General features: G+C 41.2%; 1 protein-coding gene across 1 annotated transcript in view; it reads right to left on the bottom strand.

Moving 5' to 3' along the window:
• Nucleotides 1–17,360, bottom strand: part of Arhgap18 (Rho GTPase activating protein 18) — a 210,522-nt gene extending 193,162 nt beyond the window's left edge. Inside the window, exon 1 of the mRNA XM_029533094.1 lies at nucleotides 17,033–17,360. The gene's annotated coding sequence lies outside the window, so the exon portion shown is untranslated. The remainder of the gene's footprint in view (nucleotides 1–17,032) is intronic.
• Between the last annotated feature and the right edge of the window lie 1,028 nt (nucleotides 17,361–18,388).

Here is an 18,388-nt window from a genome sequence, read left to right as displayed (position 1 = left end):
AGAGAGAGAGAGGGTAGAGAGAGAGAGGGCAGAGAGAGAGAGGAGAGAGAGGGGGGGATAGAGAGAGACAGGATCGAGAGAGAGAGGGGATAGATACATAGAGGATGGATGGATGGTAGATAGATAGATATAGATAGATGATAGGTGATAGAGAGGTGATGATAGAGAGGTGATAGGCGATAGATAGATGATAGATATTCAAGCCCCCTTCATCATAGAACTGAGCGGAGTTAATGAGAGACACCAAACAGTATCAAATAGCAGTCACAAGTCAGCATGCGATAGGTCAAGTCTCAGACTTGCTTCCAGACGATTGGCTCACCCTTACTCCGAGTCTTATGGCTTCACTGTGCAGTTGTGATGACGAAAGACATGCTTCCCATAGTCCCTTGCTGACGCCATCATTCTTCTACACTAGAAAGCGCTTTCTAACTGCGGATCTGGCTCATTAAAGGACAGAGCTCAGACGGATCCTTCTAACCTTAACAGCCATTCTTTCTATGGTATGAGACACACAAACTGAGGCAAAATTACATGGGTCTGGTCAAATTAAGGCATCTAACAGGAACACTCATTCTTTAACTCAGCCACACAGTAGTTTCCCTTAGCCTTTAGCTTGGTTTTCTTTTTACCTTTTTTACTCCACTCGCTTCCCTAGAGTCTAAGCCTCAAAAGAGGCAGGGATGATAGAATGAAGAAATTAAAATTGTATGACAAGAAGGCGGTTCAGAGAGGAGAGGGGTTTGCCACCAAGCCTGAAGGCCCGAGTTTGATTCCCAGCTTCTATGTGTTGGATAAAGAGAAACAGCTTCAAGTTGTCCTCTGAGGTTTACACTTGTGCCCCGACACTCGCATGCCTCTGACCCCACACATAAATGATAACATACATAACAAATAACTGTAAGAGAGTGTTTAAATTATATGTAATAGTTGATATAAAAATAAATTGCCGCAATCAGCCAGTTTCACAGCCTGGAAACAAAGCCTCAAACTGGAAGAATTTGACTCTACTTTTTGTGTAATGTGAGAAGTCTATATTCCTGATAATAAATATATTGTCATCCAAAATAGCATAGAAATTCATTTTGTACGCTCACAGGACTCTATTTTTTTCATACATTCAATTTACTATAATTTTGCTACAGCTAGGGCCAGAGTTATTGAATAGGCATGATGCCAGGAGCTTTTTTTTTTTTTTTTTTTTTTGGCTAATCTTCAGAAAGAAAAAAAGAAAGAAAAAGAAAAAAAAGAGAGAAAGAATTGGTTGTTTTCTCAAATTTATCAAAGTTCCATTCCAAATTGGAAATAACACAGAGTTTCATATTGGAGAAATACGAGGTCAGATGTTTCTGACATTGGTTATTAGTCTGAATTCAACGAGACACATAGAAAATAAATTCTACAACTGTTTGAAAGGAGGGTTGCATGTGGCCTATAAATTTCAGTGTCTCTTTTGTTCTCACCGCCATCTAGTGGCCATTGGGGGAATATTTTACTAAATTTTCCTGTGGAATCCTAGTTAGGAAAATGGAAGCCTGATTTCACAAAGAACAAATCTAATTCAGTGTTCTGCCTTTTGTTTTGTTTTTTTCCCATGAAGTGAAGTCACCGCTTTCTGGCAGTGACACGCAGGTAATTACTAATAGATCGGGTACTTGACTTTGTTCTGGGACATGGAGGGACAGTCTTGATTTTTCTATTGATGTCTACTGCTCACCATTACCAACGAAGGATTTCAGCCGAACAAAACCGAGGAACGTGAAATAGTCACTTAAAAAAATTAAGTAATGGGGACCCAGAGAATTGACTCAGTGGTTGAAGGAACTTGCTGTGCAAGAATAAAGACCTGAATTCAGGTCCCAGCACCTTTGTGAAAGCCAGGCATGGTGGTGCATGCCCGGAATCCGAGCGATATGGATGCCAGAGACAGGAGACTGGCTAGGGCTTCTGGTCAGCCAGCCTAGCAGTGTGGGACCCTGTCTCAGGGAATAAGACAGAGCAGGAGATGTAAGACTTAAAGCAGCATAGCATCCGATATCTGTGGCCTCTGTATATGTATCCAGATATACATGTGTACATACCCCCACCTCCACAGGCACACGCACACAAGAAGTAATACAGTGGTGTTAGACCAATAACTGAGAATTTGGGGAATGTATATACTTCATTCAACTGCAGATCATCTATAAAGTAGGTAGAATATCTGTCAGCTACACATCATGGCTACCTCCGAGAGCTGTCACAGGAAGTGTTTTTGAGAGAATACTATAAGTCTCTAACAGAGCTCATGATCAATGGTGGTGTTATCGAGCAACAACCACCTCTACTACAGAGGTATTGTGACCCTTCTGGACAACTTAAACATGGGCTGTTAACTAACTCTTGCAACATTGCTCACTTATAGTTCTTCCCCTGGGTTAATGCAGTAGTACAGTGTCATGGGCAAGAGCAATGGCCATTGAAGCAAGAGTGGACGCAGCCCATCATTCTTCACACTTACTGGCTAAGTGACTTCAGGCTTTATATGTAAAATTCTATGAAGACATTTGAACATCTCTCCTATAGGTTTACAAACCAGCATTGCTTTATCTTATGAGTGTATTGACACATATACCTCACCTACCATGTACAGTATCCCAGCTACCATATATAGAACACCCTAAGTATTAGCTACAAGCTTAAGCCAAACAACAAAATGTCATTTACTTGGTACATGTACTAATAATTCTGTGCCAGAACCAATATTTAACAAAATATAAATTCCGTAAAAGTCTGCTACAATACAAATGTTGAGTTGCTTATTCACAAATAACTAGAAAAATGTATTAGTGTGTTCCTCCATATTATTCTAAGAACTTTGATTTTCTTTTTTTGAGACAGGATCTCAGCATGCAGCCTAGGCGCACCCAAGATTCGAGATTCTTCTGCCTTGCCTTCCTGAGGAGTTGAAATACAGGAACACATTGCCATACCAGACCAACTATTGCCTTCTTGAAAAATCTTCAAGTCTTTGGTTTTAAAAATAATCATTTCCTTTATCCTTGCCGTCTACTCACTACCATGCTTCCACTTACTGCTATTCCCATCACAGTCTGGAAGGCAGGAGAGCATGACCTCCTGCATCTTATCCTCCACATGTATGCACATCACAATATAGATATCTACACATGATAAGCTGTAGCCATCTACACATGACATAACATAGTTGCCTAAGTGTGAAACAATGTAGCTGTCAAAACACAACACAATGTAGCCCAGTCTGGACAAAGTAGAACTTCTACATATTACTGAAGTCTTAGAGGAGCAAGTTCACAGAGCTAGTGTTCATGGGGCAAGGCAAGGAACAGGTTTTAGTTCTAGCAATGCAGCTTTGTAGAACTTTGGTCTAGCGTGCACACAAAAACCGTCCCCATGTAGACAAAATTTCAGGAATGTTATAACGATGAGAAGCTGCAGCTCTTCTTACAAGCCATTAAAATGGGATCCCACATGGAAGGGAAATTATCTTCTATAACAAGCTGTTTAACTTACTCATTTTTGTGTTTCTTAGATGCAAATGGCAGTGACTGTATCAGATAGTCTAAGATGTAAGCTTATTGTTTTTACTCTATAATTGTGAATGAGAAATAGAGAAATTTGCTAAACATTTGCTTTAATTTGTTTGGACTATTAAAATTATAAACTAGGTGAATTAAAAATAAAACTCATTGGTTAACAAGATCAGGAATGTGTAAAAGGCAGTGTGTTGTCCCTTGTAGAGTTTTCTACTGGGTCTGTGAAGCAAGCTTCGCTCCACCAAACCAGGCTGCCTTTCACAGTCCCACACAGGGAGATGCCTTGTGGGGATCCACTTTCTAGTTCAAAAATATACTCTTGTTCTATGTCTTCATACTGGAAAATCTAGGTAATTCTTTGTGATTGATTATGAGGCCATTTGCTGTAAGGTTGTTTTGAGGTTCTTTCTTTTTTTTTAAATGGTTTCCCATGACAAAACACCTCATAGAGGTGACTTAAGTGAGGACATATTTACTCTGGCTCACATTTTTAGTCTATCACAGCAGGGAACATTGTAGAGTGGCTTTTTCTGTAGAGGACAGAGAATGAGGTAGTGGCTGTTCACATAGCAACAGACAGGAAGGCAAAGTGGGGGCTGTACCTTTAACAGCCACCCCCACTGACCCACCTAGACCTTATCCTCTAAAGATCCCACAGCCTCAGCCTCTGCTGTAGTTTAAATATACGGGCTCATACATTTGAATGCTTGACTTCCAGCTAGTGGGTGCTGTGGGAAAGTTATTGAATATTTTAGAGATGGAACTTGGTTGGAAGAAGTAGGACACTACAGGCAGGTCTTGGGGTTTTATAGCCTGGCCTCATTTCCCATTTATACTCAGCTTCCTAAGTGCAGGTGGGCTAGGAGCAGCCGGCCTTCCACTCCTGTCAACATGCCTCCCCTTCCATTATAGGCTGTTCTGTTCTCTGTAAGCCAAAATAACGCTTTTGCCCTAAGTTGCTTCTAGTCAGTTACTAGCCACCCCCCCCCCCCCAATAAACACCAGTTCATCAAATACTCAAAGTGTGACCCTGTGGGAAGTTTCACACTCAAACCAAGGGAGGCATGGGACCTAACCTCTGTATTCACAACCCTGATATGCCCCTTACTCATTTTGTAAGTGTGTGCATGTGTGTGCACATATGTGTGTGTGACATATGTGTGATGTGTGGTCATATATATGAACACACACATTCTTGTGCATAGCTGTATATATGTATATAGCACAGCAGCCAGGTTAGAGGGCAATCACCTTAGGGTTTGGTCTTCAACTTCCACCTTGACACAAAGTCTCTCTATTGTTCACACTGCATAACTCAGACCAGCTGCCCCAAGAGCTCCTGTGTGTCCTCCCGTTTCTGTCTCCCATCTCTCCAACAAAGCACTGGGACTGCAGATGCATCTTTCCATGCCCAGCTCTACACAGGTTCCGAGGATTTGACTCGGGTCCCTGTGCTTGTACAAGTACTTTTTCATTGAGTCATCTCCTGGGCCACATTCTCCAATTTTTATTTTTTTTTATTTTTGTTTATATTTTATTTACATATTATGGATTCGAGTTGACAATGCCATAGCAAGAACATGGAGATCAGAGGTCAACACACAGGGTCACTTCTCTTCCACCATGTGAACCCCAGGGATTAACAGATTGCCAGGCTTGGCACCCAGTGTTTTTACCCACTCAACCATTTAGCCAGCCCCCATCTTCTGATTTTTACTTGACAAAGTAGGATACACTTATCATTTATACCTTGTTTCAAAATATATACACAACTACAGAATATCTAAGTTCATCAATATATGCATTAGTTTTTACCTTGTGGTGAAAATATTTTAAACTATTGTTAGTTTTAATACATTATACTTAACTACAGTCATCATCATGTACACTGACCTCTTTAACTTATCCTTAAAGTAAATTCTATATTTTTCAGTTGCCATATCACTAAACCATGCTCTTTCCCAACCTTTGTCCACTCACAAGTACCACGAATACTCTGTGCCTCTCTGGGTTTGGTTTTTCAATCCCCCCACCCACCCAATTAAAGATCACATGACATTTTGTGTTTCTATGCTTGGCTTATCTTAGTATCCTTTTAGGTTCCTCCATTCTGTTGCTAGTGATAGTGTTTTCTTATTTGAGGCCATATAGTACTGTGCAGAACATGTAGTATTCTTTGTCCCACTGGTTAGCACGCTGGCTGACTCCATTTCTTCGCTACCATGAATAATTCTACCATGAACATGGAAATAGAGATTTTTTTTTTTTTTTTACATCCCGGCTACACAAACTTTTGATATATTCCCAGTGATGGAACTTCTGAACCATATAGTAGTTTACTTTTAAGCCAAGGAACCTCTATGTGCTTTCCTAATAGATGTATTAAATTACACTCCTATCATGATGTGTTTATCTATTATGTTATCTTTCTCTTTATCTATCAAAACTCAGATTCTGTGAAGTCAGGAATTGCTTTTGTCTTTTAATCTCTATTATCACTGGTATCTAGCTACCCAATAAATATATGCTAGGGACTCAGAACTCAGAACATAGCCATCTCTTGTGGGTAACATTTGACTGTTCCTCTTTGCAGCTAGGCATTGACCTTTCTATCTCTCTCCACTGTGGCCAATCTTCTTGTCCCTCATTTTGAAGTCTTCACAATAGTAGACAATGATTTTGGTATTATCCTTTAGCGCCTTCCTTCTAAGCTCTGCAGACACATGCCCTCTGAGCATGTGACCTTCCCTCTAGGCAAGACTCATTTCAGGACAGTTCTGCATCTTTTGACATTTCTTTCTCATGTGTCTGTTCATTGATGAGATGTTTCATTTAGAATGTCAGCTTTTTGCATTTTCATCATTCCTGAGTCACACGTTTCATTCTGTATTGTCACTCCCATCTCTTAAGCAAGCGAGTATCAAGAGATGCATATAATCTACACTTTCTGTAATAACCCTTTGCTTTCTGAAGGATGACATCACCATCATTACATACGATGAGAGATGGGAAAAACCCACAACTTCAATTTACTTCAGACACCCCCTTCTCCAAACATTGTTATGGTCATACCCATGCCAAGGTTGTACCAAAAAGGTAGCAGGCTGACCATCTGGGGCTTCATATAATTTATATTCTCTAGTTAGTTCACCTGGGAAACATGAAGGGAATGGTAGCTGGCAATAGGCGAGTACTTTATACCATGACCTGGTTCATAAGACCAAGCATCAACAAGTCTGTCTATAAGACAAGGTACACAAAGCTGTTGTTGGACAGTGTCAGCCTTGCCTACATCTTCACACAGACCCATCCCACACATGAATGGACTGTACTCGTTGGTAGTGTGAACTGTCCCTATTTTATCCTATGTTTTACTTGGTGTCGTTATAAGCCCACCCTCCACCACCCTGCAACAACCTAGGCAAAGCTCTTGTCAAATCAAAACTCATGCATAGCTGGGCACAGAGCTTCAGACTTTACAGATCTTTACAAAGGAAGATGAAAAACTCATACACAGTCATACCCCCAACTAGAGAGTCTCTTAATACAGAGTTTTGGGCTCTAGTTTCAAGAAATTATGACTCGAGAAGACAGAGGGAGGATAAAGTGCTCTCCTCCTCCTCCTCCTCCTCCTCCTCCTCTTCTTCTTCTTCTTCTTCTTTTCTCTCTCTCTCTCTCTCTCTCTCTCTCACACACACACACACACACACACACACACATATACACACACACACACAGAGAGGGAATGACAGAGATTAAGATTTTTTCTATCCATCTAATATCTAGGAAGTGCACTTATATTTCTTAAAATTTATTTGGTCTCTGTACTTCTCAAAACATTCAATCATTCCTTCATTATGTCAGGACTCATCAGAATTCATCTTAGAATGCAGTGGCCTAAACCATCTACCTGTAAGAATGCAAAAACACTGGTAGATATTTCATTTTGCTCTCAGTAATAGAAAAGTTAATTCATTCGTCCAAAGGCACCATGCTGAAATTCTACAGAGAAGATAAAATACAGTTCGTGTGGGGGAAAAACAACCCTATGAGTTATGGACATTAGTAAAAATAAATATGCAGCATTCCTTGTAAAGAAAGCAAGAGCAGAGAGCAAAAACAAATGCTGACTACATCTATGCAGAGGGAAACTTACTCCTATCCAATGGCCTAAAAATACCTCCTACAAGCAGAGTAAAAACCAAAAGTCACTTAATTTTGTCCTTGGAAATAAAGAGGGTCCCCAGATCCACATCTTTATTACTGGCCTAGCGTATAAAAGGCATCTAGAATTTCTTGACTGAGAAAAATCAACTCTTCTAACAGGTAAATAGTGATAATTTAATCACAGGATACTAATGATCCTAGGAAATACTTTAATTAGTTCTTCCAGTTGAGTAATTCGCTGAATCTTGCACTTCTAGGTGGGTGTGCTTAAAAGTTCACCAACAGCCGGGCGTGGTGGCGCACGCCTTTAATCCCAGCATTTGGGAGACAGAGGTAGGCGGATTTCTGAGTTCGAGGCCAGCCTGGTCTACAAAGTGAGTTCCAGGACAGCCAGGGCTATACAGAGAAACCCTGTCTCGAAAAACCAAAAAAAAGAAAAAGAAAAAAAGAAAAAAAAAAAGAGTTCACCAACATGGCCAGGCAGGGGACATACATCTTTAATCTCAGCACTTGAGAGGCAACGTCAGGTAGATCTCTGTAAGTCCAGCCTGACCTATATAACTAGTTCTAGGCCGGCCAAGGCTACCTAGTAACACTAGGTCTCAAAACCAAACCAAACCAAAAAAATCACATAAACAACAAAAAACAACAACAACTTATAGCCAGACTCAGTAACAATAGTGAGTGACATTCTCTTGCTCTGTGAGTGACTATGGCTTTCCCAAAGAAGCAAATGCAGTGTTGTGTCTAAGTCCCAGCTAGATGGAAGGCTGAGGCAGGTAGATTTCTACAATGCACAAGAATACCAGTAATTCAGGCATTATAGCGATGTCATAGCCCCTTCCCCCAAAGAAATTCCTTAGGAGGAAAAGCCCCTGCTTGCACAGCAAAACGAGGCAAGTACAAGTTGCCTTCATGGACCAGAAAGGAACAAACTTTCCCTTAACAAATGCTTCTGAACACCCTTTTCTAATCTTAATGAAAAGTCTAAGAAAACATGTAAATTCTTACTGAAACCAGCCAGGTCAAAACTTGAATTAATCCTAATGCCTTTAATACACAAACCCATGCAATCTCTAGATCATTGTTTTTGTTCAGGCATCTGTCAAGCTTATATCCCTACACATCAGTAACTGTGATTCATAATATAGAATTGCATGCCTTAGGGGGTTGGTAGTTACTTCAGAGGGATGGGTTTGGTGATCTATAAACCAACATTTCAGTAATTATTCCTAGACTTTTTAAGAGAAAAAAAACAACAACACCCAGCATATAAGCCCAAGCATGGTAGAAATGATGGTTCCTTATAAACAAAACTTAGGAGGTTTTGTATGTGGCTTTCCTTTGGATCACTATGATGGCTACCAAAGCACCAATGAGCTGGTACATCTACATTTCTCTTTTCATTATTGCTTTTCCTTATTTGTTTTCTGGCATAATCTACTTCAAAGCATTATAAATAGCAACAAAAAATTAAGGCGAGGACTGGGGAGATGATTCAGTGGGCAATGTGCTTCATAAACATGAACACCTGAATTTGGATTCACAGAAACCGTGTACAGACTGTGTGACATCATCTAGCTAAGGGAGGGAACGGGGGGTGGGGGGGGGAGAGAGGAAGATAGTGAGGGGGTGGGGGTAGGGGGAGATAGAGAAGAGGAAGCTCCTCGTGGATTATCTCCCAGACAACCTAGTCAAAATAGTGAACTCCAGTTTCACCGAGAGATGCTGCTTTAGAAACAAATACTTCCACATACCATCCGCATCTGGCTGGCACACATGTACTTATACATCTGCACCGATACGTGAACCTCACATACACACACATAAAGAAACATTTAAAGGTTTTTGTTTGTTTGTTTGTTTGTTTTTCTAAAAAGGGAGTGATAAGAGCGTGCCGATTCTGTGGTAGGGACAGGAAAGTCATCTCCAAGCAAATGTGCCCCCAGAGCTCAGGACCTCTATCTAGAGAGTGGGCCAGTCCTTCCCTTGAGTAGGAAGGACCAGGAAAGAACCCCTCAAGGTGCTGTTTCTATTTCTAGGAGCCCACTGGTGTCGAGTTCCATGGAAGAGTGGCAATTGGGAGCCTGCCATGCCCCCTTCAAAAGAAAGGCTCACGTCCTTCTTTTTGATATAGCCTTATAAAATCCTTATGAACGGCAAGAGTCTTGTGGAACTGGACACAGCATACCTCTCAACCCAGCAGCCACACTACAAACACCACCCCAGTTTCAAGTTGTTCCTAAAACTATCAATGTAATAAAATCTCTACCAGGTCGTCGCTTTGAACCTAGACTAAAAACACCTTAAATGTATCTTAGTCAAAGCCTACATAAAAGGCAGTCCAAAAAGAAAGACGCCCAAAGTTTAACAGTGGTTCTCAACCTGTGGGTCGGGACCTTTTTGGCAATCCTGTATTTCCAAAGGTGTTTATATTATGATAACATTAACAAAATTATAGTTATGAAGTATCAACAAAATAATTTCTGGTTGGGGGTGAGCCCAACATGAGGAACTGTATTAAACAGTCACAGCACTAGGAAGGCTGTGGACCAATGCTCCAGGGTCATTCTCTTTAAAACTCAGGACACCCATGCAACTTCTGATTTGGAAAGTTCCAGTTGAGGCCTAAGATTATTCTTAGAAAACATTTTAAACTCCCCAGGTGATTCTGAAACCCAGCTTAGATCTCAGAGCCACCGATCTAAACTTATGCTTCTGAGAACAGCACCCCAAGACGGTGCGAGCGCCGGGCGAGAACAGGCTCAAAATGCCAAGTAGAGCATCTCACAGACCTAGTACATTATGGATTCTTGGGACCCTAGAGGACAAAGGGTGAAGACCCAGGTGAAGGAGCTAGTGACATAATTGCTAAAGCAAAGCTCTCAGAGTTTCCATGAGCTTTCTGTATTCACAGCCAACATTGACCTCAGCATTATCACTCCTTAAAGGGCCAGGCAGCTGCCTGCTGCCACTACCCCAGTCTCAGCTCGCAGCTCTTTCTCAGGTCACAGCAAAGGGTCACAAACCTTAGCTACCAGGTCAGCACGTTCTTCTTTGCAGGTCATTTGGCCTCTGTCACAAACGCTCACATACATATCCTACAGAATGCAGAATGTGAAGGAAAACAGCTTGCTCCGATAACACTTTATTTACAAAAGTGGGTTATCAGACCAGATTTCACCCAGAGCTAGAATTTATCCAACTCCTAAATTTAAAAAAAGGATGCAGCCAAGTTCAAGACACAGACGAAAACGGAGCAAACCACACAGGTCACACCCAGAAGCGTGCACCCTCTGGTAAGCACAAACTTCCCCGGTCCAGAAGCTGTGCCAAGACAGACTCCAAAGAAAGGAGTGCTGAGTGCCATTTGTCCACCGCCACGTTTTCAGCAATTAGTATCGGTTAGGTCCATCCATACGCACAGAATCAAACAACAGAGCAGAAGCCGAACTGATGGCAGTCTGATAAAAGACAACGCCTTAAGCATCCAGAAACAATGCTTTAATATTAATCACATTATTCTACAAGTGAGGACATGGTGAGGCTAAGCATTATAGTGACAAAACAGATGACATTAGTCCAAGATATGAATCAATCAATGGGTAGAATTATGCTAAATGCAGCTAAAAGTTAAATATATATATTTCTTGATTTATATAGAAAACATATCATTTACTGTAAATATAAAATGTTATATTAAATTATATATTAAATTAAATATATAAATATTTTAGTAGATATTTAATAATTTAATTGTATATTTACAATTTGCTATATATTATATATTCATATAAATATATTTATATATAAATAATACATAATATAAATCTACATGTTTTATATATAAATAGATAATATATACACTATATATATTTATATGTTTAAATATATTAAGTATATATATTTAACTTATCTATTTATATATTCTAGCTGAAATGAATATACAGACACACACATTCTGGAGAATATAGCAGGTACAGTGGCTTAAAGCTCAATGTTGGTAACATCAGAAAGAACTCACAAAATAGTTAAGAAAGGAAAGGAGACAGAAAATGAGGATAAATCAAAATTGACCATTTATTTTTGAGTAGTTTATAGTTGTCTAGATATGTGATATTGAATAGGCTAAAAGTGCCAAAACCAATCTTAAAGAGAACAATTTGGGGATTGTATTCTTTTTGTCATGGTGATAGATAGCCTGAAAGAAGCAACTTAAGGGAGGAAGGGTTAATTTTGGTTCACGGTTCTAAGGGTACAGTCTATCATGGTGTGGTTGATGGTCTTAAGAGCATGGTGGCTTGGGACTCCTTAGATCTTGAAGAATAGGAAACAAAGACCTCGGCCAGATGTAGCTAGGTTCCAAACTCAGATCTTACACAACCTCCCGAAACAGCACTCCCAGCTGGGGAACAATTATGCACAAGCCTAAGCCTCTGGGAGCTTCAATATCCAAGTGTCAGCAGGAGCTACAGGACAGGGCAACAGAGCCAGGACTCAGGAGTTGATTGAACCAAAGCCACAGCTTATAGAATGAAAGGGAGAGACGTTTGTACGTGGCTTTTCTTTATTTGTACAGATATTCTTTCTCTTTGAGGAACTGCTACAGAACTCTTTTCATTTGGAAGGCTTATAAAAAAAAATAATAAGTGACTGAATGGAAGGCTTAGCTCAAAGAGCCATGAGTTCAAGGCCACTCTCCAAAAAATAAATGAAAGGGGGCTGGGGAGGTTAAAACTCCCGAGTTAGGGAATACAATATGAAGACTAGCGTGAATTACCAATACAAACTGTGCCCTGTCATGGATGAGGTTGGATTTTAGATGCCTGGAGACAAACCACTGCAACCTCGTTCCATAAGTGATGAGAAAACCACTCTAGCTTGACGATACAAACTGCTGATATTTTTAAGTACCAGTCAAGGCGTGACGCGCACATACCCACGGCGCATAGGTTTTGATCACGCAGCTTCCTATCCCTCTTACTCTGCCCTTACTCATTCCGTGTGGCAGCCACAGCACTTTCAAATGCCAGATTCTCCAATAAATTCCACTTTGCTTTGAAACTTCAGTCTCCTCCCCCTTCGCTGAGGCTCCTTCCTACTTTCCCTGGCTTCTGCAGTTCCTTCAGGTTATATATTCAAGTCTAGAGACCAGGAACTGAGTTTCCCAAGACAAAACAAGCTCCATTTGTCTTCTGGGTCTGGGTTAACGCACTAAGTATTTTCTTTCTTTCTTTTTTTTTTTTNTCCAGAAGAGGGCATCAAATCTTGTTACGGATGGTTATGAGCCACCATGTGGTTGCTGGGATTTGAACTCCAGACCTTCGGAAGAGCAGTCGGGTGCTCTTACCCACTGAGCCATCTCACCAGCCCCCAGTATTTTCTAATTCTATGCATTTACCTGTGGGTTTCATTTATTCGCACACAAAAGGAAGCTACATCCATGAAATCTTAACTATAGGGTTGCCTAAATAAGACCTGAAGAATGCTGTCACCAAGTGACATGCCACTACAACTGGGGGACATTTTGCAAGGTTCCTCTCCTAGATGATGAGCTACAAGGCAATCAATGGCTGCCAAGTAAGGGAGATTCCATGTTTTCTTCAGGGACAAGCTCCCTGATAGGATATCAGATCTCAAGCACAAACACACACAAGCAATACTAGATGGTGCCATAGGTGGTATGTATGTATATGTATATATACATAAAAAGATACATGTCTGAGAGGGAGTGGGGGGATACGAAGAGGAGTTTTGGTGGAGAGGAGGATAAAAACAGTGTAAACACAGTAATCAGGTACTAAACTTGCAAAAGAATTCTAAAATTTACATTAAAATAGAAATTTAGTTTCTACAGAAAGCCCATGACTAGCCTGATCTCCTACATCTTCACCCCATGTACACAAAGGAGGTCCCTACCTCCTTAGCCCGGCTTATCGACACTCCTTATTTTAGACACACACATTATGACCACACATTATCCTCCAATGAACTCCACTGTGTGTAACCAAGCATCTCTGTAAGAAAGACAAAGAAAGCAAACCAACAAAAACCACAGGAGTATGTTCCTGGATTTGAACCCTGCTCCCAGATCAACCCCAGCTCCTGCCATGCTTGGGGGTGGGGTCCTGCAAACCTGTCTAGAGTTCTTTACAGCGCTAGGAAAGTCCAAATAGTCAGATTCTGAGTGAACTGGATATTTGAAGGATGCTAGGCATGACCTATGCCTATCTTCCTTTGTTGGCTTACTTGGCCAACATCCTGTCAGGGAGAAGCAGGACCAGGCTTTCTCAAAGCTCAGCCTATGCCTTTATGCTCAGCCTGTAGCTCCAGCAGTACAATCTGAACATCCTGGCTGAAGCTAACACGTTGGAGGATGATGGAGGATAAGGCACCCTCCCTGGCATACTTGGACACGAGTATATCAATCCTAGAATTGGTTACTTCAGGGTTTTGCCTAGATCACAGTTAACACTTTTCTCAACCTGCACAGAGACCATTGTCCTTTTATACATTGCTAAAACAATTATAGGGTTAACTAAGCAAAAGAAAATTCATTCAATCAAAAATGAACCAGCTGAGCCAGGTAGTGGTGGCGCACGCCTTTGATCCCAGCACTTGGGAGGCAGAGGCAGGNGGAGTTCTGAGTTCGAGGNCAGCCTGGTCTACAGAGTGAGTTCTAGGATGGCCAGGGCTACACAGAGAAACCCTGTCTCGAAAACCAAAAAAAACAAAAAAACAAAAAAACAAACAAACAACAACAAAAAAAAACAGCTGAGAACCAGGACTAAAATCGTGCATGCTACACAAATATAATTGATTAGCTCTTTGAAACTGACTGAAAACATCTTATTGAGGGGGAGGGAGTAGTGGTGAATGATGTATACTTCATTAATGAAACAAAACCACTCTTATTCAGGAAGACTTCTAGTGAAACTTCTTGGTTATTTCCTAGTACAGGATTTGAGAATGAGCAGGCCACAGCTAATCTTGGTCCTCATGCTAAACACTGAATTTGTCTCAAAAATGGTATATTTTTTTGTTGTTGTTGTTCTTTTAATAAACTCTTAAGTTCTTCTAAAAAGTAGTAGAGGCAGGAATGCATTCTCATACAATGAAGGACAAGAGAGTTATGTGCTTAGGTGTGTTAGAACTCAATATCTAACTAGTTCCACGGAATTGCTAAGAGAAAATGAAATTTTCTAGCATGTGCTCCATAGCTTAGCTCACCGTACAAAGTCTCATTACCTCCTTCCTGGATGGCTTTGGAGACACACTATTGGTGCCTAGTGAAGATGGATCTCAATGAAAAAGGAGGATCCCCCACACACCCTTGACTGGTCTCTTAAAATAGAAGCACGGAGATGGCACTGAAGAGTCTGCCTCTTCCTCCTAATTAAAAGATGAAGGAGGAGAACCGGGTAGTTTTTGTAGGGTCATGGGTAAGCAGAGAGCTCCGAGTAGGGTTGCTGCTAATGATATTAACCTGTGTATTTATACCACCACCATCATAACAATGATGATGATGATAATGATAATGATTAGCCCCAACCACAAAAGGAAAGCATAGGTCTCCAGGGAAACCAAACTGTAAAAAGGGGTCTTTTGTGAAAAAAAAAAAACCAACAAAAAACACCAAAACAAAAAAACCCCAAAACTTTAATTCACTGCAGTTAGAATCTTCTACTTCAGAACAAACGAGAAACGGGGACTTTCAGCTCTCTCAATTGAAGCAAGGTGCTCAAGTTTGTGCCTCTTATACCATTTCATCTAGCTCTTACAATGTGTTGGGCAGCTGCAATCATTATCTTTAATTGGCCCTTTTCAAGGCTGGCACACACAGCTCTGGCCTTTCCCACCTGCCTTAATGTCCTGTGTCAGGTCCATGTTCACAACTCGTATAGATCTGCTGTGGCGGACGGCAAGTGCTTATGGGGGAACATCAATTCCAAAATAAAGCAGGTGTTAAAGCAATAGTCGATTGTGCCAAGACTGATAGACAGGGTCACCTGTTTATAGTTAAATGTGCCTACAGAGGGACGCATCGAAAGCAGTAGCTGACATTTTCACAATGAATGCCGTGTCCACAAAGTTCATCTCCTTTCCAACTATTAACAGCTGAGCATCACGCACCCCCACGCCGTTTTCTTCCTCATCTTTTCATGTTTTCTCTGTGCACTGTTTTAGCTTTGATACGGGGGGTGGGTGGGGGGAACAATCCTTCAATATCTAAGGGAAACAAGTTATTTTGTGTAAGCTATTAATGTGTATTTTAAGTAAGGATGAAAGATATCCAATAGCAAAGTAGGACAAATGCATCATCCTGCCCCACTAAGTCGCCAAAGGTCAGGTAAGGCTCAGGAAGCTACAGCCATTTCATTTGCGTGCAGAGTGCTTCCTTCTTTAAAACATCCAGGCAATGTGAGAGCAATGAAAGTCGTCGCTGCAATTAAATGGCCATTTGGATGCCTTTTCTTTCGAAATGTGTTTGATTTTATTCACCTGCTTCTGGTTTAAGTTCTAAAAGCCCACCACACTCCTGCTTTCTTTACATGAAGAACCATCTGGAAGTCTGATTCCACAGTTTCCAATACACACGCAGGCACTAGCACACACACATGCATACACACACACACGCACACACACGCACACACCCCTTACCCACCTAACTGCATTTGGATAACGGCTCTTTTCAGCCGATGTCTCTGAAGATAGCCCATCTTGCCCAACATCCTGCACAAAGTTATGAGCTTATTTCTCAAAAATAAATACTGGGCACCCTTTGACAGCAATAAAAACACCAGGTGAACACAGTGTGCACACAGCCAGCTCTAGTTCAATGCTACTATCAGCTGTACTCTTTTTAGCTGACATGGTAATTTTTTTTTTTTGAAGTTTTAGGGTTTTTATGTTTTATTTTTATAATCAGTTTACTTGTATTCCAAGTTCTTTTACTTAAAGAAAAAAAAAAAGGCAGGGAGCTTCATTTCTAAATATAATAAATTACCTTTAACCTGATCTTGCAAATGGAAAGTTAAATGCAAGGGTCAAGACAAAATACTACCAAGGTGGTCAGTTGTGGAGTCCAAAGAGATCGAATTCAGAGGGACTAAGAATGCTGTGTTTAATCTTTGTCAGAAATGATTTTTTTTTTTTTAAATCAATCCCCCGAAAGATCCCTTCCCCAGTCTCCTTTAAGAAGAAACTATTAACGCTGCGGTGAGGATATCAATAGATAAAAGCTCTTTAACCATCCCTCAGATCTGACAACCCTCTTAAGTTAACAAAACCTGCAGAGACGCTCCCCTTACCTGCCATAAAAGCACAAACCCAGTCATTGCTGCAACTACTTCCTCAGGTCCAGAGCGGGGGTACCTCAGAGTCCCAAGAAGTGGGGAAGCCTGATCACGAGAAAACATGATCATGAGAGGTCCGTGACAGTTGCTTTCCTCCAGGCGCTACACCCCTTCTCTGTGCCCCCTCAGGTGAACCGGGATCCGGAGCCTGTTATTTCTGCTCCATCAGCAGGGCAGCTGTTTTAAGGACTGTGCGGGCCGTGGGCACCAGAGGAGGAAGACCCGTTAGCACGCAGTTTCAGCTGGTGCATGCCCGCGACCCCTGGCTGCTCAGCTGCTGCTGCTGAGGAGGATCCAAAGCTGATCCTGGTGCAGTGCTCAGCTTTCCGGCAAGGAGCAGCAGCTGCGCACAAGCCCGCTGCCTTCAGGTCTAGTGCGAGCTGCTGTGCCAAAGGAAGCTCTCAGCGTGCACAAAAAAGAGGCCGTCTACTGAGCATGCTCAGACCCCAGCTGTCTCTCCAGGGCCTGTCAACTCTTGACATCTCTAAATATGAAAAAGGGATATTAAGGAAGCTGTGCAAGATGAGATTCGGAGGAGGCAATTTTAAGTTTGGGCATGACCCTCTTCCTCACCCCTCCACTGTAAAAAGCACAAAAACCATGCACGGTTGTGGATTTGACAATTCTTTTGACAGGTTGACAGGACCGGTTTTTTGGAAGCTATCAATAGCTTTTAATCTCAACTGTCCCTGTGCAATTAAACCGTCCCTGGGGTCAAGCACCCTGGCATAGGCAGTGAAACCCATTACTATCATTGATGGCTTAGGTATAGAATTGCCTATATTAGAAAGTTTAAGCAATGAGCCACAAAATTATTGATCTCTGTGTATAATATGCTGCCTAGACTAATTTCTCAACACAATATTCTATAAAGTGATTTGCAACGTTAGATGGAAATGTTAATCTATATATTATGTTAAGATATAGATTCATCTGTATATTATAATAACATACATTTTGAAACCAGCCTTACCCTCAGGGTCAGCAGAGAACATCTGATAATTCCGAATTATGAACACAAATCTTTCCTCAAGACTTGATAAATGGCAAGAATTCTACTAATGTTCCTGTGAAGCTCAACTCTGGGTTTGGTAGGTTAATCTGAACATTGCCTGTTAACTGGGAAGCCAGTGTTCTTGAACTTCCTGTAAACAAAGATCCAGATTCTTGTCCTTCTGTGGGGCTAGTCGAGTATTTTAAAAAATAATACACTGTAAGTTTCTGTCATAAGAAAATTGGCTTGTGGATACTGTCTGTATTTTCATGTTTTGTGTGCTTCCTCTCCTCCTCTCCCCCTCCCCCACCCACCCC

Source organism: Mus pahari, chromosome 21 (genome assembly GCF_900095145.1).
Source record: "Mus pahari chromosome 21, PAHARI_EIJ_v1.1, whole genome shotgun sequence".
Lineage (NCBI taxonomy): Eukaryota > Metazoa > Chordata > Mammalia > Rodentia > Muridae > Mus > Mus pahari.
This window is presented reverse-complemented; position numbering and strand designations above follow the sequence as displayed.